This window comes from Dermacentor variabilis, chromosome 3 (assembly GCF_050947875.1).
Source record: "Dermacentor variabilis isolate Ectoservices chromosome 3, ASM5094787v1, whole genome shotgun sequence".
Taxonomy (NCBI): Eukaryota; Metazoa; Arthropoda; class Arachnida; order Ixodida; family Ixodidae; genus Dermacentor; species Dermacentor variabilis.
Genome location: NC_134570.1, coordinates 217,558,261 through 217,571,183, shown reverse-complemented (window position 1 = coordinate 217,571,183; position 12,923 = coordinate 217,558,261). Strand labels below are relative to the sequence as shown.

General features: G+C 45.4%; 1 protein-coding gene across 3 annotated transcripts in view; it reads right to left on the bottom strand.

Annotated features, from left to right (window-relative positions):
* Positions 1 to 12,923, bottom strand: part of LOC142576640 (general transcription factor 3C polypeptide 3-like) — a 255,854-nt gene that overhangs the window by 190,719 nt on the left and 52,212 nt on the right. The window lies entirely within an intron of this gene.

Sequence of the window (12,923 nt, the reverse complement as noted above, 5' to 3'; positions counted from 1 at the left end):
TCAGTGCAACGACCTTTCAGAATAACAAACAATTTGCTGCTGTCCCCTGAAGTTCATTTTATCGAGATATTCCTGTGCACAGTAACAGTCTGATCCAAGAAACAGACTGATCCAAGCACCCTCCTTAATTGATGTCAGCTAACAGCCAATAGTAGCCGTCTATAGGAATCTTGCATTGCTGGCATATGCAAGCCGCCAGCAGCTTTGAAGCAGGTGAGGAGAAGGTCTCGTTTGAAAAAAAGAGTGTTTGAGAAATACGTGACTTCGTGCTCCACTATGAGCTCCACACGCTACGCGACTGCAAAATTTAGCCGAGATGTTCACAGCAGTGTATGCTACCCGCGGGACTGTGTTCTTTCACCATGCCCGAGGGGTAGTTCAGGAGCCCTTTAACAAAGCTTTCCATGAGGAGTTTTTCCTCGGCAGTATCAAATAAATTGCGCAAATGTAGACGTGAGCATGTCAGTCACACTAAGTCACATGAGCCTGTGCTGTCACGTGTAATGTGGATCCCGGCTGCTATAAAGACAGGAAGGCTTTGCTCTCTCTTTGCCCTTTTGGTTATTATTGTTGGGATTTGACTAGGAAATTGGGCTCTGTGGCGAACAAGGAGAGCCTTGTACAGTAACAGACCATTTATCCATCAATGAATACGGTACTATTCAGCCGGGCTCACTCAGGCTCACCAGAACTATAATCAGCAAGGCTCACTATTCTACTCAGCCGGGCTCACTCGGACTCAGACTCACCAGAATGAAGCTCAGCCGAGATGACTCATCATCTTTATTTTCCCTTAAAGACGCCGATGGGACATGACATGGAGGGGAGGGGACACAGCATGAAACATTTTAGTGCTTGTTATGACATAAATGACAAAAACTGAACAAAAACGACAAAATTAAAAGGCATAATATATAATACACCATGAACCATACATGGAAAAAATATCATGCTCAAACTCGGCAAAATTCTACTCAACCGGGTTCACACGGACTCGTTCAATCAGACCCAGAAAGGTATTCTTGGCCCACAGATCTCACGAACTCCAGCTTCCTCTTGAATTGAACATATCAATGAGAAAAATAACGTCATATCAGGCTAATATATAGGGAAAGCAGTTATTACAAACACAAACAATTTAGAAAAGAATATGCATAAGAGTCGTTAACATAAAAGAATTTTCCTAACTTGTTGTTCATCACAATGTCTTGCAAGAACCAAATAAGCATGACGCTCAACCTTGGCAGCACCGGATTTATTTTGCGTAAAGATAAGATGAGCAAGAAGGACCTTTAAAGAATATGCAAATTCTTATTTGTCTGTGCATGTGTGCGGTGCACGCACATTTTTGTTTCTATCGTGCATGTGCATTTTTGACGGTTCAGGATAGATTACAGTCCTTTCTTTATAGCACTGTACTAAATGAAGGGTTGCCTCGTAAACAAAAGTTTCCCTACTAGAAATGTGCACAAAGAAGCTCGACTATACCTAAGGCCACTTACACGCAATTTGCTGTAGAAACGGTGGAGGTCTAGCTCGCAATAATGCTTTTTGAGGTGTTGTGCACAACACTAGGTGCTTAGAATTTCTTAAAGGGAAGCTGAAGGGTATTCCAGAAAAAATGACTGAAAAGCTGTACGTAATGGTTTTCAACCCTCCGAATTCGAATATCGCATCGAAATTGAGTGAAAGAAAGCGCAAACAGAATTAATTTCGATGAAAAGTGCAGCAGCAGACTCGGGGCAGCTCGCGCGCCTCGTTTCCACCTGTGATTGATCGGGCGTCTCGTGACGTCAACAATGGTGTTCGCCCGGACCGACCGCTGCGGCTACACATGAAGCACGGTGCAAGGTGGTTTAGCACTGTTGTTTTGCTGAGACGGTAATGGTAAATTTCGAGACCTTGCGTTTCTCTGAGAAGTTTGGCGTTGCTCCCTACATGTACGAGCCGATTGCGAGGAGCCGGCCTCTCCAAGAAGCAAGAGATGCTGGTAGCAAGCAGTGCTTTCGACGCGAACGAAAGCGAAGTGTTAGCATCTCCTCATGTTAGAAATGTTCTTTGGTGATTATGTTTTTTGCAAAGCTGCATTCAGCGATCCAGTGAGTTCGTTTCGGGTCAAACAACAGTACTGTTATGTTCCTGCATGACTCCTCGTGGAACGTAAGCGGGGATGCGATCGTCGGCATTTGTGCGCTGCTCCAAAGCTGTTGGCTATCTACACAGACGGTTTGCATGCAGGAAAAGTTTTCCGGCTCTTGTAGCATGTGTAGTGACCTTCATCAGCGTGCCATCCGCATGCTGCTCGTAACCGGAGCCGTAAAGGCGAGGAATTCCGTCGGCTACGTGAGACGGCCGGTTTCTCTCTGTGCGCGAGAGAAGGGGGAACACAGCGTCCTGGCGTGTGCCGGCTATCAAACACATGCAAACTTTACACTTGCACTGTGTTATGGTAGCTGCATGCAGGCTGTTTCGCAACACACGTGCGAATAGGAAATTAACGGCGGTTTGCGACGAAACCTGCGTCAAAGGTGGGAGATAAACATGCACCTTCCGTTCAGCGTGCTAACACGAAGGCGGCATCAATAAATCAAAATCCAGGTTTGGAGAAGTTCCTGTATTCATAAGATCTTCCAAGACCAGTTACCATTCGTTCGCCCGCACCCGTCCTGTCTTTGTGTGTTCGTTGCCTCGACGCTGCTTTTAGAAAGCCTGCTAGCAGCAAGTCGTACTCGCACTCATTCATGCATTATTGATAAACTCTGGTAGCAAACATCGTCACAACGTGGTTAGAGCAAAGCACTGTTGCTCTTGAGCGCCTGAAATTCTTTCAATTCACAGCAGCCTCCCACTTAGCTGAAAGCTTCTTGTCTTGCGTGAAGTAATGAAACATCAGAACATCGTCGCGGCTGCTGCTGTTCATGCAACCGTAGGCTGCACAGAACGCTGGCATGATCGGCCCACCACTTCAATTGATGCTGCGCACGTCAACTACCACTCTACATACACACAAACAAAGGAATGCAGAGTCGAGGGAAGCAGATTCTGACGGCACGCACGCAAAAACAAGTGCGGTCAGGCACGGTCGCAGAGACTGCGTAGGAACAGAACACCAGTGCTCATGTCACTACACCGCAGTTTCCGGCCTCCGCTCGCATCGTCAGCGTCAGCAGCAGTGCGCGGCGCTCGACGGGAGGCGGAGCAACAGCGCAATTTTAACCGGCGATTACGTTGCTCCTAAGTGAAAAATCCTCCCCACAATTTTACCTGCATGGTTTATAAGGTTCCCGCATCTGCCTATGAGCACCTTATTGAAATTGACAGACTCTTCAGCTTCCCTTTAAGTCATGTTTGGTCCACAAGATCAACTGCAGTTTCGTCTATGACACTTTATACATTCCACAAGTGCAGATGCGCAATTACAACGATGACCTTGCTGAAAACCATATTTGCTGTCAATCACGCTGAACATGAGCATCAAACACTGAGGATGGTAAAGATCTAAGACGGAGTGTCACGTGATCATTTGAATCATAGCCATAGATATATAAAAATTAAGCTCATGGGAAATAGGCCCTCACCGCATGATGCGAAAGCAATAACTCTTTTATTGGCCGAGCACGTGGAATGGAGAGTGCACAACAAGGGTGCCACTAAAACCTACTGTGAATGATACAGTGTTTCAAAAAGCCCACTAACAGTGCAGGGCCTACTCCTGAAGACTCATTGCGCAGACTGGCTCTAGGGAGACTGTCGTGGGGCGGCATCATAAGAGGCCGACTTGCCAAGGCCAGCTGCTTGGTTCCATGCTCCCTGCTATTTGCATTTTCCGTCTGTCAAGGCACGCAAGCTACATTAGCGACGTTCAATCGAACCGTGACTGCCGAGAGCAATGCTGAAAGTCTGCCTCACCTCGTTCTTCCCAAAGGTTGTGCTGAACACCGAGCATTTGGAAAGACCGGTTGTCCACAAAGGCAACAGTAGTACCACCCACCATAGGCAATGCCACAAGCGAAGCTTAGCAGTGCGACCAGCAAATGAGCAGTGCCACAATGTCAAGTCACACTAAACGGCACCGCTTCTGCATGAAGGTTCGAGCATCCAAACAAAACAGGAGAGGGTTGGAATGAACACTGAACAAAAATGGTAACTGTGCTAAAATGGAGAAACTCCGACAGCGTCGAACTTGCTTGCTTCTCACAACACCACCCACACTGTGCCTCGTTTGACCTTGGCCGTGAGAGAGATAGAGAATGCTTACACAGCATGCGCTGCCAAATGGCAAGTGGCCGGATGCTTTGCACCAAGTGTTCCCCTACTTGCAAGCCTGCTTAATGCCAAGGCAGAGGAAATACATGGAGGGGGGGAAGCGCACTGACACGGGTAAAAGTGGAGGCACGCATTCATGACGGGGAGGGAGAAACCGCAGTTGTGGCGCAGAGCCGTGCATGCCTGCGCTTGATGTTTTTTTTTTTCATGAACTCGTGTGATGTATCCAGTACCATACTGCCATGCGTACTACAAATTTAGTAATGTTCTTCTTTGCATTTAGGTTGGCAAAATAAACATATCTTACTCGGACTCACTCTCAAAATATTTTTTTGCTTGGGACTCGCTCGGACTCACTCACCAAAATTATACTCCGCCGGACTCAGTCACAGTCAGACTCATCAAACTTTTACTCAGCTGGGCTCACTCGCACTAAGACTCACTAAACTGCAACTCAGCCAGACTCACTGCAACTCAGACTCACTAAACTGCAACTCAGCTGTACTACAGTTAAACCTCGATATAACGAACTTCAATATAACAAAGTATTTAACTTTTCAGAACCATTGGTCCATAGAACACCGTGTAATCAAAACATCAATATAACGAAGTGTGTCTGTATGCAGTTTCAATGTAACAAAATTTCACTTGTGCCGCAAAGGAATGCCGAGACAATAGATGGAAACTTCCGCGGACGCAGATGATGAAATGATCGAATTGCAAGCGCCTGCTTGCAAATGAGAGCGATCGCAGAAGTGAAGTTGCATTATGTTCCGTATAAAGTCCAAGATCATGAACAGCAGGTTGCCATTATCCCTCAAGAGAAAAGTATATAACAGCGGTGTCTTACCAGTACTCACGTACGGGGCAGAAACCTGGAGGCTTACGAAAAGGGTTCTATTTAATTGAGGACGATGCAATGAGCTATGGAAAGAAGAATGATAGGTGTAATGTTTAGGGATAAGAAAAGAGCAGATTGGGTGAGGGAACAAACGTGAGTTAATGACATATTAGTTGAAATCAAGAAGAAATGGGCATGGGCAGGGCATGTAATGAGGAGGGAAGATAATCGATGGTCATTAAGAGTTACGGACTGGATTCCAAGAGAAGGGAAGCGCAGCAGGGAGCGGCAGAAAGTTAGGTGGGTGGACGAGATTAAGAAGTTTGCAGGGACAACATAGCCGCAATCAGCACATGACCGGGGTAGTTGGAGAAGTATGGGAGAGGCCTTTGCCCTGCAGTGGGCGTAACCCGGCTGATGACGATGATGAAAATCCAAGGGTGATAAGATTATATCACACCAAGTGCACTTTGTGCTTTAGGTGCACATAAAAGTGTGCAACAGAGAGAAAGAAGGATTGTGGCTTCACGCACGAGTGCCGCCTCCTTGCCGCGAGCAAAGGGAAAAGGGGGAAGGGAGTGAGGTCGTTGTAATGTGATAAAGTGCACGCAAGGGCATTGGCTGCGCATGGCTGTAAGTGCGGCTGAGCACATACGCAGCCGCGCACCCTGTTTTATAGGTAATCAGCCGTGTAAGCAAAGAGTGCGCGGCATCATGTAAGCTGTCTTCTCACATGTTTAGTATTGGAGGTTGCACAATATTATGTTTTGGTGACTCGGAGTGAGAGGCAGACGAGGCATTCGCTCCCCGCTGCCGGCGCTTTTAATGAGAGCGTCGTCCCAGTGCAGGCAACACTATCAGCTGCGGGGGCGAAGCGCACGCGAGAGTGTGGCTGGCTTTGCTTTACTTTGTACCACCTATGTGAAGATATTGTCGGTGTGGCCATGAAACCGAATCATTCATTGCCCACTCCCAAATTCATCAAAATGAATAGTTTTCTCATTCAAATTTGCTTTCTTCGATTGCCTGATAATCCAAAAAATTCTGCGACCCTTTTCTGTGTAAGAGAAATCGATCGGCAACTGTACTTATTTACATAAAATGTTGAATTTCAATACAAAATTTTGATATAGCAAAGGAAATTGCCAATTTTGCCTACTACTTCGTTATATCGAGGTTTAACTGTACATTAAGCAACTACGTGTTAATCAATTATTAAACTATTCTGCTGTTCTTATTCTTGAGAATCAGTGCAACAGCTCAACATTGTGGAGGTTGAACTAAAACACTTAAGGTGAACGTTTACTGTAAGTCGCTCGACTGTTGCTGTCATGCGTGAACTTAATAAAACAAACAAGTTTTGGTGCACTGTAGACGAACTCTAGCTATATTTGTCCATTGAATTAGAGCAAGCAAACATACATTCCAGAGTGTTCACTTCAGACAAAGGAGTGCGCTGACCGATTGTGATCAGCTAAAAAAAAAAAAAATGAGTCTCGGAGTAATGCCAGAAAGTCCCCCTTACTCCACCAGCTCTCGTTGCCACTTTCAGTGGCTACAGATTTCAATCGGTTTAGCTACAGCCAACATCAACAGCCATTTATTAATTCAGTCACTTAAATGTGGGCTTCGACGTACATCTACACTAGAGAGACTTCCTGCAAGTACACTTCAAAACTTTAGACTTTGAACCCACCACGTATATGGAGTGACTTTTCTGTACTTGAACAATATGAATCTCCATTTTCTCCTTTAACCTCACATTGTCACTACCTTGCCCTTGCCTCACGCCTGCGCTCCCTCACCTCACCACGTGACAGTGAGGGCAGATGAGGGTGAGAAAGGCCCTCAAGAGGGTGCCCATGTCTGTTTGTAAAGCAGCTTTTCAAGTTCAAGGAAGGGATGGGGGAATAGCCTCAGACAACAACACAGTAGCACTTGCAAAGTACTTTACAGGATCTGTTCTCCTTGCTGTGCTAGGTCCTAGAACCTTACCGCAGAGCCCACTGCTTAGATGCAAAGGTAAGGGAGACATAGCTTTTAGTAAGGAACATGTCCTCAGAGATTGCATTTGAGTCGCCGAAATAACTGAAATGTCACATGCAAACATGCCATGAATGTGCGGAAGAAACCTTTGTTTGCAAAAACACAAAAGTTTCACTCAGGTGTGAGCAATGCCACTACTTGTGTGTGCCCCTGCTCGGTCTGGTGGCAGTGTTTTAAATGAGGACTCGGAGCGAATACTCTATGCCAGAGCACAGCGCTCTGTGGTAGATTTCGCAGACTGCTCTGGATCCACCACTGGAATAATCACACCTCGATATAATGAACATGAATATGACAAATTATCGAATATAATGATGCAATCTCTTTTTTTCCCCCCATTATAAGTGAATGTTGGGTATAATAAAGGCGTTTTCATGTAACACAGCTACAATGAGGTTTAACAGGTGGCAAATATAGTAAAACCTCATTCATACTTTTTAGAAAAAAATGAGAGAGAGCTTACTTAACAGGAAAACATACCATCCAAAGTCACTAAAAATTTTGACAGACTCGGCTGTAGTTCGCAATGAAGTAATGTGAAGCATTGTGCGAATCGCGTTGCCGCTTTTGCAGCTTCGGCAAGCATATGTTTGCACTCCTCAAATTCAGCCGATCTCAGGAGCTTCTTCAGGCGGCGCATTTTGGGGGCAAGTTTTGATGTGCCCACTCAGCGAGGGTCATTTCGGTACCCACATGCATCAAGCTGGTGGACCAGAGACGCACTATGTAATTTTCCTATGATGCAGTGTTTTAAGACAGCGGCAGGTAACCGAAACAAAATCAACCTGCTCAGTGACACCACACCAGAGTAAAACATGACAATCTCACACCACCTGCAACAGGAAATGACGGTACGTTTGGGGGATGGCCTGCAGCGTGCAGTATGCTTCCGACGGATCAACACCACCCATGCTGGTAAACAGATATCTGAAGGTGTTTATTGTAACAGGGTTGGCAATGATAGCTCGACGTGTGGCGACCTGCGAGGAAACTTGATGGCACTGAAAAAGGAATCGGGTGCTGGAAGGTATAGGATAAAGAAAATAGGTGCCAGGATTTTCACGTGACAAGGGGACAGGTACTTCGGGAAAGCTGCCATGGCAGGCATCTAATGCTCTTGATCGCACGTCTCACACCTTTTCTTGTTCACCAGTGTTCATCTAGTGGCCAGAAAACATGTCATAAGATTGCAGCTTGGTGATGTACTTAACATTTGTGCAGAAAGATGACATTTTCAGGGAACATATCAACCGGTAAAAAAGAAGCACAACTGCGTTGGATTATTTTTCCTGTTCTCGATTGCAAACATTGGTACCGGGAGATCGTACTAAATGGGATTGTATCAACAAGGTTCTATTGTATTAATTTCTCTCAATTTGTTGGAACTTGACAATAACCAAAAGCCTATAGATGCAGACAGGATTAACAGCGGGACATTTTCCTAGCCAGCTACGGGACCCACGTCTTCAGTCTCCTCCTTGACCTTCTCAAGCCAGCCATGCCGCATGCTAAGACGCTGGGGGAGCTGCTTAAGAACTCTTGAGAGAGTTTTGTCCCACTCACAGAAAGCCATGCAACAGTAACGAAAGAACATCAACTACTTCCGATCTGGTGATGATGATCATGATTTATTTGCATCCCTTCTGAAATGGGGCAGTGAAGAATAGTCACCTAGCCTGCTTAATTTAATCAGGTATGCTGTACATGTTTTCATCTAGCATTTTTGTATACATCTCCTCAATCTTTTTTTCCCTTCAATATCGACCTTGTACCGCTAGCTATGACTAAGAGATCCAGTCGTATCCATCTCTTTCCTGTTTTTTTTCCAACCAATACTCTAAGCGTCTCTTGCTTATCTCGACTGCTGACAGCTTGACGTTTCGGTCCACTTTCAACCCAAGCGCTTCTGGAAGGTGTACATTACGTACTGGTCTCGCTGGGTGAATCCCTTCGCATTCGATTAGGATGTGCTGAGTGGTCTCCGGATTTTTGCTGCGGCATACACCATGCCTCATGTAGTTCCGAATATCTGCTGCGGTATGTTTATCTCCTCAAGCAATCAGCTCAAGATTCAAATAGCAAGGCCCTGCCCTTCATGTTATCATAGAGATTTTCCCTTTTAATTTCTTTCTTCTCATTCTTGTAAATTTCCATGGTCCTTTTTGTTTACACTCTTTGCATCCAATTAACTGTCTCTGTTTCTCTCACTTTCTTTCTGATGACTCCTGGTTGTTGATTTACAATTTCAATTACCCTGCCCTTGGTTGGCAACTTTCTTGAGCTCTTCCTCCATTCTGTGTCCATGCTTTTCAAGTACAGATACATGTGCACTTTAGCTACCCATTTATTTTCACCTATGTTCCTGAGTCTTTCTTAAAAACTAATTTTGCTCTGTGCTGCCCTGACTTCAAAAGATGCCCAACCCATGTCACCTTACAGTGCCTCATTTGTGGTTTTGCCGTGGGCTTCCAAAGCCAACTGGCCCACCGATTTTTGGTTAGCTTCCAACCCCAACAAAATATCCGATTTTAGGCACGGAATGGCATTAGCGAACGTTAGTGCTGGCACCATGACCCCTTTCCAGATCCCACTCACCACTTCATATTTATTGTGGCCCCAAATTGCCTTACGTTTCATTATTGTTGCATTCTGCTTCACTTTAATCTTCAGGTTATCTTGGTGGGTGCTTGAGTAAGTCTTTTCTTCATTTATGTATACGTCAAGGTATTTATATTTCTTGACTATGGGTATGACTTGCTGTTGAACTGACACCATGTAATTACTCATCTCTTTATATAAAGATCATAATTCCCAATTTCTCAGTGCTAGTCTCGATGCATGCTATGAGCGTCCCTATTGGGACGGGGCAGTGGGTTGCGCCACCAAGCTCTAGTTATTATGTTGCCTAATCACCTTTGTTGAAAAAGAAAGAAAGAAAGGAAGAAAAAATGCCCACAATGAATTCCTATACCAAAAAACCCCTAGTCTGAACTTTCTTTTTGCACGCCTCCGTTGTTTGTCATTTCCCTTGCTTTTCTTCTACCAATCTTCCAATCGCCTCTTACTAATCTCTATTGCGGACATATATACTTTACCCCTGCTGTCCCTGAAACCAAGGGCTTCAAGGAGGCCAGAGGTGCCTAAATCAATCACTGGGCAGATACCTTCACATTCTAATAAAACATGCACCATCGTTTCCCTAGCTTTACCGCAGCAAGCACATGCTGCTTCTTTCTTGTTAAAGGGAAGCTGAAGAGTCTGTCGAATTCAATAAGACGCTCATATACGGATGCGGGAACCTTCTAAACCATGAAGGTAAAATTTTGGTTTTTTTTTTTTCAATTAGGAGCGACGTAATCGTCGGTTGAAATTGCGCTGTAGCTCCGCCCCCCTTTGAGTGAGCGAGCGGAGCGGAGACCGGAAACCGCGGTGTTGTGACGTCAACTCTGCTTCGTTCCTTCGCAGCGTCCGCGACCGTGCCTGACCGCGCTTGTTTCTGCGTGCGTGCCATCGTAATTTGCTTCGATCGACCCTGCATGCCTTTGTTGGTGCGTCTGCGTGTATGTAGAGTGGTAGTCAACGTGCGTGGTAGTCAACGTGAGTGGTAATCAACGTGAGTGGTAGTCAACGTGAGTGGTAGTCAACAGATGAAGGTCACTACATGTACTGCATAAACCGGGAAGCTTTTCACACGTTTAAACCGTCTTTGTAGATTGCCGACAGCTTTGGACAGAGCACAAATGCCGACGATCGCATCCACGCTTACGTTCCACGAGGAGGCATGCAGGAACACAACACTACAGTTACTTGACCGGAAACGAGCTCACTAGATCGGCGAAAGATCGGCGAGATCACTAGATCGCTTTGCAAAAAACATACTCAACAAAGACCATTTTCAACACGAGGAGATCCCAAGACTTTGCTTTCGTTTGTGTCAAAAGCACTACTCGCACCAGCATCGTTTGCTTCTTCGAGAGACCGGCTCATCGCAATCGGCTCGTACATGTAGGGAGTAACGCCGAACTCCTCAGAAAAACAGCACCAAACTACCTGGCACCGCGCTTCATGTGTAGCGGCAGAGTTGACGTCACGAAGCGCACCGACCAATCACAGGCGGAAACGAGACGCGCAAGCTGGGCGTGTCCGCTGCTGCACTTTTCGTCGAAATAAAATATATTTGCACTTTCTTTCGCTCAATTTCGATACGATATTCAAATTCGGAGGGTTGAAAACCATTATGTACAGATGTTCACTCATTTTTTCTGGAAAACCTTTCAGCTTCCCTTTAAATGTCGCTTTATATGTGCGTGTTCTAAGGCATCCCGATCTCGCTTTGAAAAGTAATGAGCTCCCCTCTGAGTTATTATAAATTGTTTCTTTCCTGATTTCGTTTTTTCCTCTTAAATAGTTACTCATGGCAGGTTTCTTTTCCATTGCCACCACCCATGAGATTATTTCAGCCTCTACGGCTTTCTGCTTGATGTTCTTTGTTGCTGTGTTGCCCACCATACAGGCTGCATACTTACTGGTAAGCTTCCTAGTTCTTTTCCTTCACTGTGAATCAATGTTGTTCCTGTACAGATACTTCAACACTCTCCCAGCCTATTTACATTCTTCCATATGCCTCAGCCGTTCTTCATACTCAATTTTACTGCGAGCTTCCCTCACTTCAAAACTAGTCCAGCCCATATCCCCCTGCACAGCTTCATTTGTAGTCTTCCCGTGAGTGCCCAATGCGAGGCATCCCACTCACCATTGCTTCCCATCGAGTCCTGATTGTACCCCTGATTTAAAGCAAACAAATGCATTTCCAAAAGTAAGTCCTGGAACCATTACCCCTTTCCACATACCTCGGAGGAACATGAGGCAGTTGTACAGTGCCCCCATGGCTTGGCAAATGAAGCAGATCCAGAAGAGGTGCACAGCTGATTCAGCCGTGTTTGGCCCAAATGTTAGAACTTGTGTAGTTCCAAACGTTAAAGAGGGGCTGCTGAAGCAAGAAACTTGGCCTAGTTGATTCATAATTCAGAAACAGTGCTAAAACACGCATACGGCACTTTTGGGCACTATCTGTTTCAAATTAAAAAGGATGCCAGCCACAATATAGTTAAAAAGGAATTGTTGGTAGGCAAGTCAGGTGTGCTTTGCATTAAAACAGACCCAAACACAACACACGCATGCACAAACACAAAAGAATAACACACAAGCAGCACTAGGCACTGTTCTATGAAAGAAAGGCGTCGGACAAATGAATATATATTATGTACGTGTTTTTCAAGCTTGGATGGTTATAGATAGCTTGAACATTGTGATACGTTATTCTTTGCGACTAATGCTATTCGCTATTTTCATTAGGCCTGTGTGTCAAAGTCTATCTCCATGGAACACAAAGAGAGTAATGTGTTGCTCTCTTTGAAAGCAAGCACCCCCCCTCCCCCTCTTCCCTCATCATCTTCGTTTCACAAATCCTACCGCTGACCACCAATTGCCTTCAACCACGAAAACAAACACCACGTAGAACATCATCCCTGGTCATCCTTCCTGCATGGAATGCTAGAAGATGTCTCTCCAGGCTCCGTTTGGTTGTTATACCCAGAAGCATAGCTACGAGGCGTGATGCTGAGGTAATCTCTGGAGCCTGTGTTTGAAAGCGTTGAATAAAGTGACAGTGTTGCTAAAAGTCTGCGCACCACACTGCATGTTCAATGTGCATACAATGAAGATGCTTGGAAGGGATTTGGTAGCGAAAGGTCAAGTGACAGAAGTGACC